Source organism: Theobroma cacao, chromosome 2 (genome assembly GCF_053813885.1).
Source record: "Theobroma cacao isolate CCN51 chromosome 2, ASM5381388v1, whole genome shotgun sequence".
In the NCBI taxonomy this organism is placed as follows: domain Eukaryota; kingdom Viridiplantae; phylum Streptophyta; class Magnoliopsida; order Malvales; family Malvaceae; genus Theobroma; species Theobroma cacao.
The window spans coordinates 21,121,399-21,139,710 of record NC_142640.1 but is presented as its reverse complement, the minus strand read 5'-3'; positions in this window follow the sequence as shown (position 1 = coordinate 21,139,710).

Here is an 18,312-nt window from a genome sequence, read left to right as displayed (position 1 = left end):
CTCCTCACGTACGAGGCAATTCATGGTTTGTAAATGAACCTGAATGAAATTTGATTACATGGGAGCTTGCTCGATTTTATGGACTTGATTTGAGAAATCATAAAATGAATTTGATGATAGAAATCTTTTACGTACATCGATTTTTAATGTCACGCTGGAAATGATTTGATTTGAATAAGGATATTAAATGGTTTTTAGGTGGAAACTTTTGTGCACACCGGATTTGATATGTGAGACCTCGACCTTTATAGGCTCGTAACTAGGCATAGACACAATAACACGAGCTAGGGGTAGTTTCCTCATTTCTTTAGTAAGCCCCTAAAAGTAAGTTTTTAAACAATATTTTGGCCTAAGTAGGCCTAAGGAATAAATGAATGATGAAAAAAAGGGTAAAATGATTAAGGAAATAAAAATGATGATGATTTCCATGGTAGGGGCAAAATGGTCATTTTTCACCTCGGGTCAAAATTTTTAAGTTTTTACGAACCTGAGCATTTCTAGGCCATTATGGACTTTGTTTCAGTGTCAAAACAGTAAATAGCTTGCATAAAGGATTGGAGGAGAACAAGCTAACTTGTTGAGGGCATTTTGGTAATTTAAGTGGAGTGGATAAGCTTGAGCTATAAATATCTCTTTCTTTCAGCAGCTTTTTAATTCTCCGGCAGCTTTTCTTCTTCTTCCTCTCATCTCACGTTGCTTTCATCCTCCATGAAAGCTTGATATCAAAGCTCCATAACCTTCCTCAAAATAGCTCCCATTTTCAAGCTTTTGTGCACTTTTGCATAGAACCCTTGTACTCTTTCACTTTCTCACTTTAAAACCCTTGAAAAATCTTATTTCCATACTTTCTCTCACTAGTTAGGTGTTTTAGAGAGAGAAAAAGGGAGCTTCAATAATAGCTTGAAAGTTTTTGGAAAAAATTTCAAATACAAAGCTACCAAGGTGAGTAGTGAATTAGAATTGATTTTTAGTGTTAAAAATGATTAGTGTTTAGACTTGTGGGTGTTTTGGTAGTTGAGGTTGTTCATTCACTTTAGAGTGATTAGGATAGTGAACATAGATAGCCACTTAAATGGCAATTGGAAGCTAGCTAAGAGAAGGCTTTTAGAATTTATAAGTATGTGAATTGACTTAATTGTCATGCTAATGTGATAATAGGTTCCAACGAAGCCCCATTGCCCCATTTGGACCATTAGGGAAGTTATAGTAGACTAAAGGTTCAACAAAATACCAGTGAGTGAACTTGCATTTCAAAATCGTTTTGGGAGATATAATTGTATTTGTATGACACATTTGAATGATTTATTTCAACTTTTCTTTAAAAATGTGTGCCGAGGAACAAGCCCTTAATAAAATATTTTAATGTTATGAAAATGTGAAATGTGTAAAAGGACGGACCTATGTGCTCCTATACTGTGTTGATATATGATATATATCTATATATATGTAAAATGTTGTGTAATGATATTGACCCGGCTATGTGCGAGTAGGAGTGCACATAAGATGATGCTGACCCGGCTCTGTGCGAGTAGGAGTGCGCATAAGCCGATGATGGCTGATTCATGTGCTAATGGGAGTGCATATGAGCTGATGATGATGGTAGGGTATGCATGATGATTGTTATATATATATATATATATATACATACATAGATATGTGTGTTATCAAAAGCTCATGAATACAGTATATGGTTGTAATGCATGTGAAAATTTGACATGTTGAACTTTGGGAATTTATTTGTGTTTCATATTGCTTTTGTCATTTCAAAAGGATGGCCTTTTCTTGAGGGAATGGAGACTTTTTCTTCGTGCTTTGTTTCTCGCTGCAATGAGAATGAATCTCGCTGCAACGAGAAACTCTCGAGTTTTATGAGTTTTTACCAGACCTGGTTCTCGCTATAGCGAGAATGCATTCTCGTTGCAACGAGAAACTTTTTGTTTTGGCCACTGAATCTCACTACAGCGAGAAATTTTCTATCGATTATGCTATCTTGTTGGTTTTGCCATAGTTTCCCATTTCAATTACACCATAGCCGATCATGGACTCCCAACATTTAGGGGTTTATTTAATAAAGTTTGAAATGAGGAATTTTAGAGAGAAACCCTCGTTTAGCTAACAACTTGAGCCCAAACTTCGCTACAGTAAAAAATTCATTCTTGCTGCAGCGAGGACCCATCGTTTACTTGACTTGAATTGCATGAATGCTATTAAAGTTTTCACTCTTCAAATCCTTTGTTGACCATGGACCCTTTCTATCACGACCTGGAACCTCCCTCAAGCCCATGACAATCGTCGCGATGTCCCGATTGACACTCATTATCCGGAATGCCAACCGGAACCCCGTGAGGCTTACATATCAGTTTCTTTCCTTTCTTGTGAGCAATCGTTGTTAAATATAAAGTTTTTAGAGAATATACACTATTTTAGATCAAAAACAATCAAAATAAAGTTTTCACCACACAAGGGTATTTTGGTCATTTTTCTCAAAAATTTTGAAACTGGCTAAAACGTAATATACAAGTACAAAACACATAATTCATATTCAAAATGAGTTTAAAAGTCTAAAATCTTCATTTAAAACGAAATTACGGTTATTTGAATATAATAAGAAAATAAAAAAAATATTAAGGGAAATATTCTATTTTCTTATAAAACAATATTTATAGAGTTATACGCGAATAATTTTTATAGCGTAAAAGCTAAATAAATTTATACATACTGAAATAAAGTAAGCCAAAATATTTAATTTAATTTACAATAACAAGAGGGCCCCGAATAAACAAAAGTAAAGAGGACTGTGAACCTACGGTTTGGAAAATGCAGATCAAATGGTAGTCCTCGATGAGATCAGCTATCTACAGTCTATACTGAACCTGAAATGGGTGGGAAGGAGGGTGGTGAGATTATAAAATCCGAATGAGTAAACAGACATTATCATAAATATCTAAAGGCGAGTAAAATGGAGGCAAGTTTAAACAAAAAATTTCAACCCATTTCATAACGTTTCCAATTTATTTCTTAAATCATAAAATATTTGAAATTTACCAAAACAGTTGTTAAGGCTTATGTCTTTTATTAAAACAAGGCTCAAGCCAAAACTAATCCACGGGGATACCTTGGCCGAGGCATCTAACCGAGTCCGCCAAGGGTGTCAAAATATTCACACGTGAAACACATTTTTATTTTTAAAACAAGTCGTTCCTTGGCGTTGGCCGAGTTATACATTCACGTGGGGGTTCGACGTGAAATGAGCTCAATACTACCTCGGGAGTTACCCTCCTCGCCTCTACAACCGAAATAACTATATAACTAGGTTTACCGTGCCCCTCTAATAGACAGTCCACGGAAACCCGTCACTGTAGTGACTAACCCACCAATTTTAATAAAATTTCGACAGTATAACGTGACTTTTATTTATTTATCCAGCCTGCATAGTAAAAACAACTTACATAAATTTTCCAATGCACTCACAAAATATAGCCACATATACTCATTTCTCATAAGCCATTCCTAGGAAAATATATATTTTTCAAGTCAATTTGCAGCCTCCAATTACTCAATTTCATAATCAATACAATATATTTTTATTTGTCACATTTATTCCTAAAACATCAAAAATCCCATTTTAATCTCGTTCTCATTTCATAAAATACATAAAGGGCATTTAAAAATAAACTCTAGATAATTTACAATAATAATAAGTTTACTCACTGTTTGTACAAACTAAAAGCTTTCTAAGCGCCCCGATCACTACTCGACGGGTACAACTTCTTTGCCTTTTCCGGAAGGCTCTCCTCCTAGACACATTACAAAAATTTACACAATTCATCACATTGATGCTAAATCACTATATAATTAACTTAAATCCTATACTAATGCATGGTATGAAATGCAATAGCCTAAAACGGCTTAAACGCGGTATTAACCTATTTTTGGCACTTTGCCCGATATATTGCTAACGCGCTCCATTTTAGCTCTAAATCATCCCATTCTCTCTCCAACATTTCTAACCATTAAATATCAGCCAATAATCTTCTAAAAACAACAAAATCAGCTCACTCCCTTCCTTGGAAAATTCGGCCAAAAATGGGACATTAACTCGGTAAATTTTCTACTTTGTTTTTTTATCACATTTAATCATTTTTCATCATTTACTCTTCATTTCTCTTAGAATAAATTTCAGATCATCATCATTGTACCTCATTGCAGATTCAGCCAAGGGTGGGTATTGTGAAAATTTAATGATTTCTTGCCCAATTTAATTTCTAAACACATTTAACTAACTAAAACTATCAATTTAACTAAAAATCAAAACCTAAAAATTTCAATTTCTCTCCCCTAGAATTTCATCCAGCCCTTGATGTCACTTTTTGATCTCTCTCCTCAAGCATGCTAAATGAAAATAAAGGCATAGGAAAGGTAGAAATCAAGCTAAAATTGAAAAATCTTACCGTTAGACGAGTAAACGGACGAAAAACGTGAATTCCCCTTTGAATTTTCTTGTTTCTCTTTTGTTTTTCTTTTTTTCTTCCTTTCCTCTCTATTTCCTCTCTTCTTCTTCCTTATGGCCGGCCAGCACTTAAAATGGGATTTAAATGGGCTGACTTTTCATTAAAATAATATTATTTCATTTTAAAAATGCCACGTGTCACTTTTCCATTGGCCCATTTTTAAAATTTCATCCGTTTGTTTCCAAATTTTCACCATACACTTGTCCCACATATCCATAGCTTAGATAAAATTCTCAGACTTATCCAAAGTCTCGGTGGAGTAATTTTTTAAAATTTACACTTTTGCCCCCGTAAAAGTGAAAAATTACATTTTTGCCCAAAAAACTGAAAAATTGCCCATAGACATATTTTTCATCCCTTATACTCATACCATTCTCAAATTTGTCAAGTTTGATCTAAATTCTCTCAAAATCTCAAATTTTGTTCACGGGTGGTAAAATTACGATTTTGCCCCTATATTCCAAAAATCACCAGAATTAAACTTTTTCACTTCCTATCATTAAATTATACTCCAAATAGTTAATCTTGGTCAAAAGTTTCACTCCCTGATCAAATTATTATCTTAGGTGGCAAAATGACGACTTTTGCCCCTGAACATCAAAATTTTCAATTTTACCCCTAATGAACCCTCGAACTCCGAACAATCATTTTTAGTCATTCCTTGACTATAAAATATTAAATTTCATCCTACAATTCCCATTTGAACTAGTTCGAGGTTAAATCAATTTAAGTGTACCGTTAGGTACAATATCAAGTTTCGTCTATTCTTAAGTGCTTTTCCTAGCATAATAACATGCTACTCAGTGCATGTATGTCATGACATGTATTTATAGGGTCGGGTTTTACGACTCTACCCCCCTAAAAATAAAATTTTGACCTCAAAATTTCACTACCAGATTCAACAAATAGATACGGGTATTGGTTCCTCATCTGATGCTCTACTTCACATGTCATTTCCTCCATTCGAGCATTTTTCCACAACACTTTGACCATTGAAATACTCTTGTTCCTCAGTACTCGATCCTTTCGATCCAAGATACTCACAGGTTGCACCTCGAACTTCAAATCATCATGCAACTCGATCGGAGGTGCTTCGAGGATGTGAGAGGGATCTGGTACATATTTCTTAAGCATGGGAACATGGAAAACGTTGTGGATCCGATCTAACTCCGGAGGTAATTCTAACCGATAAGCCACTGGTCCAATCCTTTCAATGACTCAGAATGGTCCAATATATCTCGGGTTGAGCTTTCCCCTCTTCGTAAATCGAATCACACCTTTCATTATCCAATAAAACACCGTAATTTATCATGATAGTATAATCAATAAGATTTAATACTTCAAAGTTTTCAAATTATTACCTTTCCAAGGAGAAACCTTAAGAAAAACTTTATCATCGATCTCAAACTCCAAGTCTTTTCTCCGTTTATTTGCATAGCTCTTCTGCCTATCCTAGGCTACCTTTAGCCTCTCTCGTATAACCTTGATCTTGTCATTAGTTAGATCGATCAATTCCACACTCACTAACTTCCTTTCACCTACTTCATCCTAACAGAGCGGAGTTCGGCACTTCCTTCCATACAAAGCCTCGTATGGTGCCATCCCAATACTAGACTGAAAACTGTTATTATACACGAACTCCACCAATGGCAAATGTCTGTCCCAACTCCCAATAAAATCAATGACACAAGCCCGTAACATATCCTCCAAGGTCTGAATGGTCCTTTCGGATTGACCATCCGTTTGTGGGTGAAAACCAGTACTAAATCTCAACTTAGTTCCAAGAGCTTCCTGAAATTTTGGCCAAAATCGAGAAGTAAATCGAGGGTCTCGATCTGACACAATAAAAACTGGAACTCCGTGTAATCTCACAATCTCATCTATATAAAGTTTCGCCAGCTTCTTAATAGAATACGTGCTATGGATAGCCAAGAAATGAGCGGACTTAGTCAGTCTATCTACAATCACCCAAATAGCATCCTTTCCACTTTGTGTCCGCAGCAAACCCAATACAAAGTCCATAGTCAAGTGTTCCCACTTCCATTCAGGAATCGGTAAAGGTTGAAGAGTACTTGACGATTTTTGATGCTCCGCCTTGATCTGTTGGCATGTGAGACATTTCGCTACAAACTCTGCTATGTCTCGTTTCATACCCGACCACTAATAACTTTCTTTAATAGTTTGATACATCTTGGTGCTTCCGGGATGTAAAGCATAGGCGGAAGAATGAGCTTCCTCCAAAATAGCTCGTCTCAACTGATCATCCTTAGGGACACAAATTCGGCCTCTAAGCATCAAAGTACCATCATCGCTGAGTCTAAACTCACTAGTTTCTCCATCTTGTAGCTTTTGAACTTCCTGTTTCAACCAATCATCAGATTTTTGCAATTCTCTGATCTGATTCAACAATGAAGGTCTCACAACGAAACTAGCAAGTAGGGTTCCATCCTCACCATTATTCAACTGGATCCCTAGAGATTTCATCTCAAGTAACATCGAAAAATAAGAACTCCGAAGTGTTGCTAACGACGATGAGGATTTACGACTTAAGGCATCCGCTACCACATTTGCCTTTCCCGGATGATAGTCAATCACCAAGTCATAATCCTTAATCAACTCCAACCATTGTCTCTGTCTCAAATTAAGCTCTTTATAGGTGAGCAAATATTTCAAGCTTTTATGATCAGTAAAAATCTAACAACGCTCACCATATAAATAATGTTTCCAAATCTTCAATGCGAAGACTACTGCTGCTAACTCCAAGTCATGAGTAGGGTAATTCGTCTTGTGCTTTTTCAATTGTCGGGAAGCATAAGCTATTACTTTTTCATCCTGCATCAATACGCACCCTAATCCCAACTTAGATGCATCACTGTATACCACAAATTCTTTTCCATTAATAGGAAGTGTTAAGACAGGAGCGGAGGTTAACCGGTTCTTTAGCTCCTGAAATCGATTTTCACAAACATCATCCCACTCATACTTAACTCCTTTACGAGTCAAATGAGTCAGAGGAGTTGCTATCAAAGAAAATCCCTGAACAAATCTCCGGTAATAACAAGCTAAGCCAAGGAAACTACAAATTTTAGTTACCGTTCTCGGTTGCTCCCATTGCAAGATTACCTCAATCTTCTTAGGATCGACATAAATTCCAGCTCCAGACACCACATGTCCCAAGAAAACCACTTCCTTCAACCAGAATTCACATTTAGAGAACTTGGCATAGAGTTGTCTCTCGCGCAAAGTTTGCAACACAATGCGCAAATGGACAGCATGTTCATCATCATTCTTCGAATAAACCAGGATGTCATCTATGAATACTATCACAAACTTATCCAAGTATGGATGGAACACCCTGTTCATAAGATCCATATAAACTGTCGGGGCATTAGTCAAACCAAATGACATCACCAGAAACTCATAATGCCCATAACACGTCCTGAAAGCAGTCTTGGGTACATCTTGCTCCTTAATCCTCAACTGATAGTACCCAGATCTCAAATCAATCTTAGAGAATACCATAGCACCTCGTAATTGATCAAACAGATCATCTATCTAGGGTAAAGGATATTTATTTTTGATGGTCACTTGGTTCAGCTGACGATAATCAATACACAATCGAAGAGTGCCATCTTTCTTCTTCACAAATAGAACTGGTGCTCCCCAAGGAGAAATGCTAGGGCGAATGAAACCTTTATCAACTAAATCTTGCAACTGGACTTTCAGCTCTTTCAACTATACCGAAGCCATTCTATATGGAGGGATAGAAATAGGTGCGGTACCCAGAAGTAAATCAATAGGGAACTCAAGCTCTCGATCAGGAGGCAGTCCCGATAAATCATCAGGAAATACATCAGGAAACTCACTTACTATTGGGACATCCTCTAACTTAGGTTCCCCCTTTGAAGTATCAATCACGTATGCCAAATAAGCCGGATACCCTTTCTGCACTAATTTTGAAGCTTTGATGACCGAGATTACACAGGACGGTAATACTCGATGTTCCCCTACAAACACAATCTCTGCTCCCTCTGAATTTTGAAGAACAACTTCTTTTCAAAAACAATCCATGTTCGCCCGATGTGCAATTAACCAGTCCATACCCAATATTAGATCAAAATCCAGGATCTCTAGAGGAATTAAGTCACCCCTAAATTCTTCCTCGCCTACCCTTACCCCACAATCTCTATAACAATTGTTTCTAACTAGCTTTTCTCCTAAAGGGGTGTGAATTATAATTTTTTCCTCTAATGGTGACAGGTTTCTATCAGCAATTGATGCAAATGTGGTGCTCCCATAAGACCTATCTGAGCCAGAATCTATCAAAACATAAGCATCTTTATCAAATAAAGACATAGTACCTATCACTGCTCTAGGTCAGACCCGTGCCTCATCTTCCGTCATAGCGAAAACTCTTGTCGAGGTACGAGTCTGTGGTCTCGAAGGTGGATGTGCCAGGGTATTACTCTCCACATCGGACCGTATGGCCACTCCTTGTCTCGATGGCAACCTAGAAGAATCTCTCCTCTGCATATCAGTGTGAGCTGGTGAAGATGATGCAACTATCGTGGCTCGTCCTAATCGTGGGCAATTACTCCTAATATGACCCGTCTGTCCACATTGAAAACATCTTGTTGGCCCTCTACATAGCCCACTATAATAATTCCCACAATTTTTGCATCGGTCAGAACCTTCGAAACTCTTCCCAAAACCAGCCATAGCAGATCTGCTAAACCTCGAAGGTCTCTGTTGTGATGGTGGAAATGGAAGTCGAGGAGATGTCACGAAAACAGAAGTAGTACTCCCTAAAATCGCTAAGTCCTTGCCTCTTTTTACTGGCTGACTAGAAGACATACCAAGATTCCTCCTTTTTGCAAACTCAGTTCGAATCCTCCTATTCTCAGTCGCGAGCTTTTCAGCTCGTAAAGCCATCTGTACCACCTCCTTATGTGGCTCCCTACCAGTCATTGTCATCCACTCTCTAATCTCATTACGGAGCCTTTCCTCGAAATAACTAGCCTAATCCTGCTTAGATTTCACCAGATCCGGTACATATAACATCAACTCGTTAAAACGAGTCTCGTATTCCTCTACAGTTAGATTCTCCTGTTTCAAACTCAGAAATTCTCTCTTCTTTTCTTTCTGATGAAAATAAGTGAAATACTGACCATCGAATTCCCTGAGAAAATCGAACCACGTTTGAGGAGTAGTGGAACGGGACTTCACTGAATTCCACCAAGTACGAGCCCTATTCTCTAATAATCTCGTAGCCACCATCAACTTCATGTCGTCGTCTAATCTCATATAAGAGAGAGTCTCTGAAACTTGATTAATCCAGTCTTTTGCCACAGTGGCATCCAACTCACACGCGAAAGACACACAACCGAGCTGTCTAGCCTCCTTTAGCTTCTTGGAAATGGATACATCCTGTACCGGTGGTGGAACTAAAGGGGTAACTGGTGGTACTTAGGTGGAACTTGACCAGTCTGAGCTCCACCAGCCATTGCGGTAAAGAAAGCTGTCAATGCCTGTGCTGCCTCAATAGGCATGGCGGGAATACCAGTAGGTGGCGGAGAAGGTGGAGGATGTGGAGGACTATCGGCCTGCTCAGCAACAGGTGCTGCCCGAATGGTAGACGTAGCCGATTCTTCCCCTACTGCATCTAGTTGACAACGTTGGGAACGACCTCTTTCCCTCCCAACCGATCTAGTGAGAGGTGGGTGTCTGCATCGAGGAGGCATAATAATCTATAAGAGAAAACGAGCAAGCTTAGGGAACCTTAGGCTTTATATGAAAATGCATGCATTCTATTCAACATAACCTAACTTAATCCGGGGCCACACTGATACTGTAAAGTTTTAAAACCACTTTAAAACCAAACACTCTTATCTTTAAAACCAAAAGCTCTGATACAAATAGAATTGTCACGACTCGGAACCTCCCTCAGGCCTATTACAATCGTCGAGACGTCCCGATTGACACTCATTATCCGGAATGCTAACCGAAACCCCACAAGGCTTACATATCAGTTTCTTTCCTTTCCTGTGAGCAATCATTGTTAAATATCAAGTTTTTAGAGAATATACACTATTTTAGATCAAAAACAATCAAAATAAAATTTTCGTCACACAGGGGTATTTTGGTCATTTTTTCTCAAAAATTTCAAAATTGGTTAAAACGTAATATACAAGTACAAAACACATAATTCATATTCAAAATGAGTTTAAAAGTCTAAAATCTTCATTTAAAATGAAATTACGATTATTTGAATACAATAAGAAAATAAAAGAAATATTAAGGGAAATATTCTATTTTCTTATAAAATATTTATAGAGTTATACGTGAATAATTTTTATAGCGTAAAAGCTAAGTAAATTTATACATACTAAAATACAGTAAGCCAAAATATTTAATTTAATTTATAATAACAAGAGGGTCCCCGAATAAACAAAAGTAAGGAGGACTGTGAACCTACAGTTTGGAAAATGCAGATCCAATGGTAGTCCTCGATGAGATCAGCTATTTATAGTCTACACTGAACCTGAAATGGGTGGGAAGGAGGGTGGTGAGATTATAAAATCCCAATGAGTAAACAGACATTATCATAAATATCTAAAGGCGAGTAAAATGGAGGCAAGTTTAAATAACAAATTTCAACCCATTTCATAATGTTTCCAATTTATTTCTTAAACCATAAAATATTTGTAATTTACCAAAGCAGTTGTTAAGGCTTATGTCTTTTATTAAAACAAGGCCCAAGCTAAAACTAATCCTCGAGGATACCTTGGCCGACGCATCTAACCGAGTCCGCCAAGGGTGTCAAAATATTCACACGTGAAACACATTTTTATTTTTAAAACAAGTCGTTCCTTGGAGTTGGCCGAGTTACACATTCACGTGGGGGTTTGACGTGAAGTGAGCTCTAATACTACCCCGGGAGTTACCCTCTTCGCCTCTACAATCGGAATAACTGTATAACTGGGTTTACCGTGCCCCTCTAATAGGCAGTCCACGGAAACTCGTCACCGTAGTGACTAACCCACCAATTTTAATAAAATTTCGACAGTATAACATGGCTTTTATTTATTTATCCAACCTGCATAGTAAAAACAACTTACATAAATTTCCCAATGCACTCACAAAATATAGCCACATATACTCATTTCTCATAAGCCATTCCTAGGAAAATATATATTTTTCAAGTCAATTTGCAGCCTCCAATTACTCAATTTCATAATCAATACAATATATTTTTATTTGTCACATTTACTCCTAAAACATCAAAAATCCCATTTTAATCTCGTTCTCATTTCATAAAATACATAAAGGGCATTTAAAAATAAACTCTAGATAATTTACAATAATAATAAGTTTACTCACCGTTTGTACAAACTCAAAGCTTTCTAAGCGCCCCGATCACTACTCGTCGGGTACGACTTCTTTGCCTTTTCCGAAAGGCTCTCCTCCTAAACACTTTACAAAAATTTACACAATTCATCACATTGATGCTAAATCACTATATAATTAACTTAAATCCTATACTAATGCATGGTATGAAATGCAATAGCCTAAAACGGCTTAAACGCGGTATTAACCTATTTTTGGCACTTTGCCTGATATATTGCTAACGCACTACATTTTAGCTCTAAATCATCCCATTCTCTCTCCAACATTTCTAACCATTAAATATCAGCCAATAACCTTCTAAAAACAACAAAATCAGCTCATTCCCTTCCTTGGAAAATTCGGCCAAAAATGGGACATTAACTCGGTAAATTTTTTACTTTGTTTTTCTATCACATTTAATCATTTTTCATCATTTTCTCTTCATTTCTCTTACAATAAATTTCAGATCATCATCATTGTACCTCATTGCAGATTCAGCCAAGGGTGGGTATTGTGAAAATTTAATGATTTCTTGCCCAATTTAATTTCTAAACACATTTAACTAACTAAAACTATCAATTTAACTAAAAATCAAAACCTAAAAATTTCAAATTCTCTCCCCTAGAATTTCGTCCAGCCCTTGATATCACTTTTTGATCTCCCTCCTCAAGCATGCTAAATGGAAATAAAGGCATAGGAAAGGTAGAAATCAAGCTAAAATCGAAAAATCTTACCGTTAGACGCGTAAACGGGCGAGAAACGCGAATTCCCCTTTGAGTTTTCTTGTTTCTCTTCGGTTTTTCTTTTTTTCTTCCTTTCCTCTCTATTTCCTCTCTTGTTCTTCCTTATGGCCAGCCAGCACTTAAAATGGGGTTTAAATGGGCTGACTTTTCATTAAAATAATATTATTTCATTAAAAAAATGTCACGTGTCACTTTCCATTGGCCCATTTTTAAAATTTCATCCATTTGTTTCCAAATTTTCACCATACACTTGTCCCACATATCCATAGCTTAGATAAAATTCTCAGACTTATCCAAATTCTCGGTGGAGTAATTTTTTTAAAATTTACACTTTTGCCCTCGTAAAAGTGAAAAATTACATTTTTGCCCAAAAAACTGAAAAATTGCCCATAGACATATTTTTCATCCCTTATGCTCATACCATTCTCAAATTTGTCAAATTTGATCTAAATTCTCTCAAAATCTCAAATTTTGTCCTCGGGTGGTAAAATTACGATTTTGCCCCTACACTCCAAAAATCACCAGAATTAAACTTTTTCACTTCCTATCATTAAATTATACCCCAAATAGTTAATCTTGGTCAAAATTTTCACTCCCTGATCAAATTATTATCTTAGGTGGCAAAATGAAGACTTTTGCCCCTAAACATCAAAATTTTCAATTTTACCCCTAATAAACCCTCGAACTCCGAACAATCATTTTTAGTCATTCCATGACTATAAAATATTAAATTTCATCCTACAATTCCTATTTGAACTAGTTCGAGGTTAAATCAATTTAAGTGTATCGTTAGGTACAATATCAAGTTTCGTCTATTCTTAGGTGCTTTTCCTAGCATAATAACATGCTACTTAGTGCATGTATGGCATGACATGTATTTATAGGGTTGGGTTTTACACTTTTCATCAAGTGATTTACTCATTTGGGGTTTACATGAGGGGTTTTGATAAGAACTAAACCAAATTGCATTGTTTTAAAGATAAATGCATCATGATTTCTTTAAATTTTCCTTATTGTTGCTTGTTCCCTTCCTTGTTCACTCACTGGGTTTATACTCATTGTTTTCAACTTCATGTTTTCAGATCAAGAGGCAGCCGATAACTAGGTCGAGGTGCCCTTGTAGATTCGTGTCCTTGGTAGGTATCTCGACATTTAGTAGCCGTACGTCACTCGGGTCTCTCCGTTGGAAATCGAGTCCCCTTTTTGATATGTATAGACAAACCTGATGTAAATTATTAGAATACATGTTGTAGAGAATGCATGTACATTTTGACGGTTAATACCATTACTAGTTGGAAATGGTCATCATTACTCAAATTGAGATCGTGAAATATGATTTTACTAATTTTTGATAGAATGATAAACATGTCTTATAGGTAGGTTTGCTTGGGCTTGGTGGGCTACGTCCATTAGGCCCATGCACCGATCATGGCCTGAAATTTGAGTAGTGACATGATATAAATATTTGGTTTGAGATAACTATCTTACATTGAATCCTTGATTTTCATATAAGGCACAAATCTCCATTTTATGTTTTAAACGGTTTATATATTCTTATATTTTAATATTCAAATTTATCCGCGTTATGCTTGTTTCCTATCTACACCCTACTCACGGAGCCTATGATCACTGAGTCTGTGAGACTCACCCCTCTTATTTCTTTTTGTAGATAAGTAAACCTCAAGTGTGCTGTTCAGCACTCCGACACTTACAGCAGTATAAGTGTCAAGCCCGTCTCAACAATATGTTTATTATGCCATTCCTACATAAGAATGCATGTTTGCTTACTTGGGTACCTCAAAAATCGTTAAAAGACGGCATTGTACCAAATGGTACAATCAAGTTTAATTAAGCCTCAAACTGGACCAAATAGAGATTTTAAGATGAAATTGAGAATTTAAAAACCCCAGAATGACTTAAAATGGTGATTCGGAGTTCGAGGACTGATTTGGAGTCAAATTGGAATTTTCATGACGTAGGGGTAAAATGGTCATTTTGCCACTCGAGGGTTAAAATTGGAATGTTGGAAGAAGTTTTTGGTCAGGATTGACCATTTAAAACATAATTTGAGTTTGAGAAGTGAAAAATTTTAATTCTAACATTTTTTCGAGCATAAGAGCAAAATAGTCATTTTGACACCTCAAGGGAAAAATCGTAATTTTACACCACCCAACTCTTGTCCAACACATGGATTTTACCCAATATTATCATGGATAATTGAGAAAATTTAAGTGGTGGAGAGAGATTGCTTAATGGGTAAGTATGACACATGGACCAATGGAATGGTGACATGTGTCAAATTTTCATCCATTTATTATTTAGCTTAAAAATCAGCCCATTTCTCTTCATATGGCTGGCCAAAGCAAGAACAAAGGAAGAAAAGAAAAAACACGAACCCTAGGGTGAAAATTCAAGAGAAAATTGGTGGATTTCAAGTAATAAAGCAATCAAAGGTAAAATTTCTTGATTTTGACTTGTGATATACCTTTCCCATGCATTCTTTTGCATTTTCCATGGTTGAATCACAAGATATCATTAAGGATTCATGGCTGACCGAATTTAGTGAGAGAAGATTTGATGATTTAGTTGGTTAGATTTTGAGATATTTTAGTATTTATAGTTGATTTATCATGTTTGGAAGGAAAACAAGTAAGAAAAATCACATGTTCTTCATGGATTCTTCATTGGCCGAATTTCATAAAGACAATATTGAAGATTAATCTTGTGATGTCTTATGTTATTTAGTTCAAATTTAATGAATTGTGGTGGTGGAAAACGAAAATGGTAATGTTTAGCATGAAAAACTGTATACCCCTCAAGAACCTCCATTGGCCGAATCTTCCTTGTAGAGTATTGATGATGATTTTGATTTTATTTCAAGTGATTTGGTTAGGAATTAGTGATTTATGGTGTGAGAATCAAGCTTGAAAAATTATAGTGTTGATGCACCCACCATGGCCGAATTTTCCAAGAGAAAATGTGAGGATTATTTTGCCATATTTCAAGTTATTTAATTTGTGTTTGATGATTTGGAGTATTAGGAGAAAAATGGAATTAAATGGAGTTAAATTGGACATATTGGCCAATTAATCGGGTGATAGATCGAATTAGGCTAATATTGTTTTATTTAGGTAAACAATTGAATTTGTGTAGAACACCATGTTTAGACGATAATCTAAACAATTTGCATTCCATTTCATGCATTAGTATAGAGCCTAAATTGGTTTTATAACAATTTAGCACAAATGTAGTAAATAGCTTATTATGCATTATGTCTAGGTGGTGAGTATTCTGGCAAAAGTAAAGAGATAGTACCCGAGGATCAAGAATCGGAGTACTCAGAATTTGACTCCCGAAATAGTGAGTAACCTTACTATCGTCTTAATTATCTAAAGTAGTTTTTATTCATTTTTATGATTTTATAGAAAAATGTGTTTAAATGGTAAATTTTTAGGTTTTATAAATAAAATGTGTTTAAATGAAATGATTTTATAAATTGTCTTGAAATTGAATGATGGTTTTGAAAATGGAGTAATATGGGACTAATTGTTGTGTTATAAATCATGGTTTGAATTGAATGGCTTATGATAATATTCGCATGAATGGTTGAATTGGTATTTGTGTTGAAAATGTATATACTGTTGTTTACCTTGATAGGCTGGATAATGATAAAATTGCCATGTCATGCTATTAAATTTTATTGAATTGGTGGGTTATTGATTAGTCGCTGCAGTGGACGGGTTTCGTGGACCAGCCTATTAAAGGGGGCACGGTAACCCTATTATATTCATACCTCAATATGAGAGGCGCGGATGGATAACTCCTGAGGTTAACACTTTAGAGTTCACTTCACGCCAAAACACCACGTGAGGTGAACTCAGCCAATGCCAAGGAACGACTATGTTTTTAAAATAAAAACATGATTTATGTGTATATAACTTTTAAACAGCATTGGTGGACACAGTTGGGATAGCCCTCAGCCAAGGTATCCCTGATAACTGAGTATGAGAATGATTTTGGCACGAGCCAAAGTTTTAAGAAATTCATAAGCTATGTTAATTACTCGATTTATATGAATTGAATTTATTTAGTTGAAATTAGTTGAAAGGTGATAAATTACAGTATGATGATCTATTTTAATCCGTCTCCATTTACTCAACTTTAGATATTTTATATGGTATTTGTTTACTCATTGGGATTATATAATCTCACCACCCTCCTTTGCACCCATTTCAGGCTTTAGATAGTCAGTAGATAGCTCACTTTGTTGAGGGCTACAGTTGGACTTGGATCCTCAAAAACTGTAGCTTCATGCCTTCATTACTTTTGGTCGTTCGTGGGCCTACGTGTCACTGTAAATTAAATTTTATACTTCGGCTTACTATATTACAGTATGTAGGAATTTATTTTACTTTTACGCTGCAAAAAAAATTATTTACGTATAACTCTAAAAATATTGTTTTATATAAAAATAGAATATTTTATTAAATATTTCTTTTATTTTTTTTGTTATATCCAAATAATCATAATTTCATTTTAAATGAAGGTTTTAGATATTTAAACTTATTTTTGATTATGAATTATGTGTTTTGTATTCGCATACTACATTTTTAGCGAATTTTGAGATTTTTGAGGAAAAAATGACCAAAATGCCTTTGTGAGAAAAAAGTTATTTTTCTATTGTTTTGATTTGGAAATAGTTTATAATCTCTCAAAACATGATTTTAGTAACTAATACTCATAGGGGAAGCGAGAAAAACTGATGTTAAGCCTTGCGAGGTTTCGATTAACACTCTAGGTAATTAATATCTATTAGGACGTCGCGGCGGTTGTCATTGGCACAATGGGAGTTCCGGGTCATGACAATTAGAGTGGTATCAGAGCTTTTGGTTTTAAAGATTAGAGCTTTTGGGTTTAAAGGTTTTTTAAAAACTACAGTGTTAGTGTGGCCCAAGTTAAGTTAAGTTAAGTTAGGTTTGATAGAATAGAATACGTGTATCAGCATATAGAATTTGGAGTTGTTTAGACTCGTTCTGATTCTTCTTATAGATCTTATGGGAGCATAAGTCATAGACAATAAGCTATATGAACTCCTGTTCCCAGTAATCCACTTCCTTGTTAATGTCATGTAAAAGTCATAAGTAGGGCCGTCGTCCGAGTTTAAGATGCCACCCGTGACACGAGTCAGTGTTAGAGAGATCTTAAAACGAATGCTACTAATGAAAGATTAATAAAACGATATATCCCTCTTATTAAGGATGGAGAAATTTGGAGTTGGACTAATAGGTCATGATAATTTATTCATTTGGTGGAGTTATAATTGAACTCATGTTTGTCATTTAGAAAAAGATTTGGGGACTATGGATTGTATTGGGGTTAATATAAAGGAGCACGTGTGATAATGGTAATAAGGGGCGCACTTTGATTAGAATGAATAGTGATGGTTATAATTCACTTGGAGTGTATAAATTAAGCATTGTGCTAAGAGTAAACCCATACGTATGTGCATGAAGATAAGAACACTATGTTAATTGAGCTTGTTATGCCAATATAAAAGTGGTGTTGGGATTTTGAAATATTTTATATGTGAATATGTGTTGAATAGGTACAGCAGCTTAGAAGGAACTGGTGTTGATTTCAATTAAGCGATTGTGAGATTTCAAGAATTGATT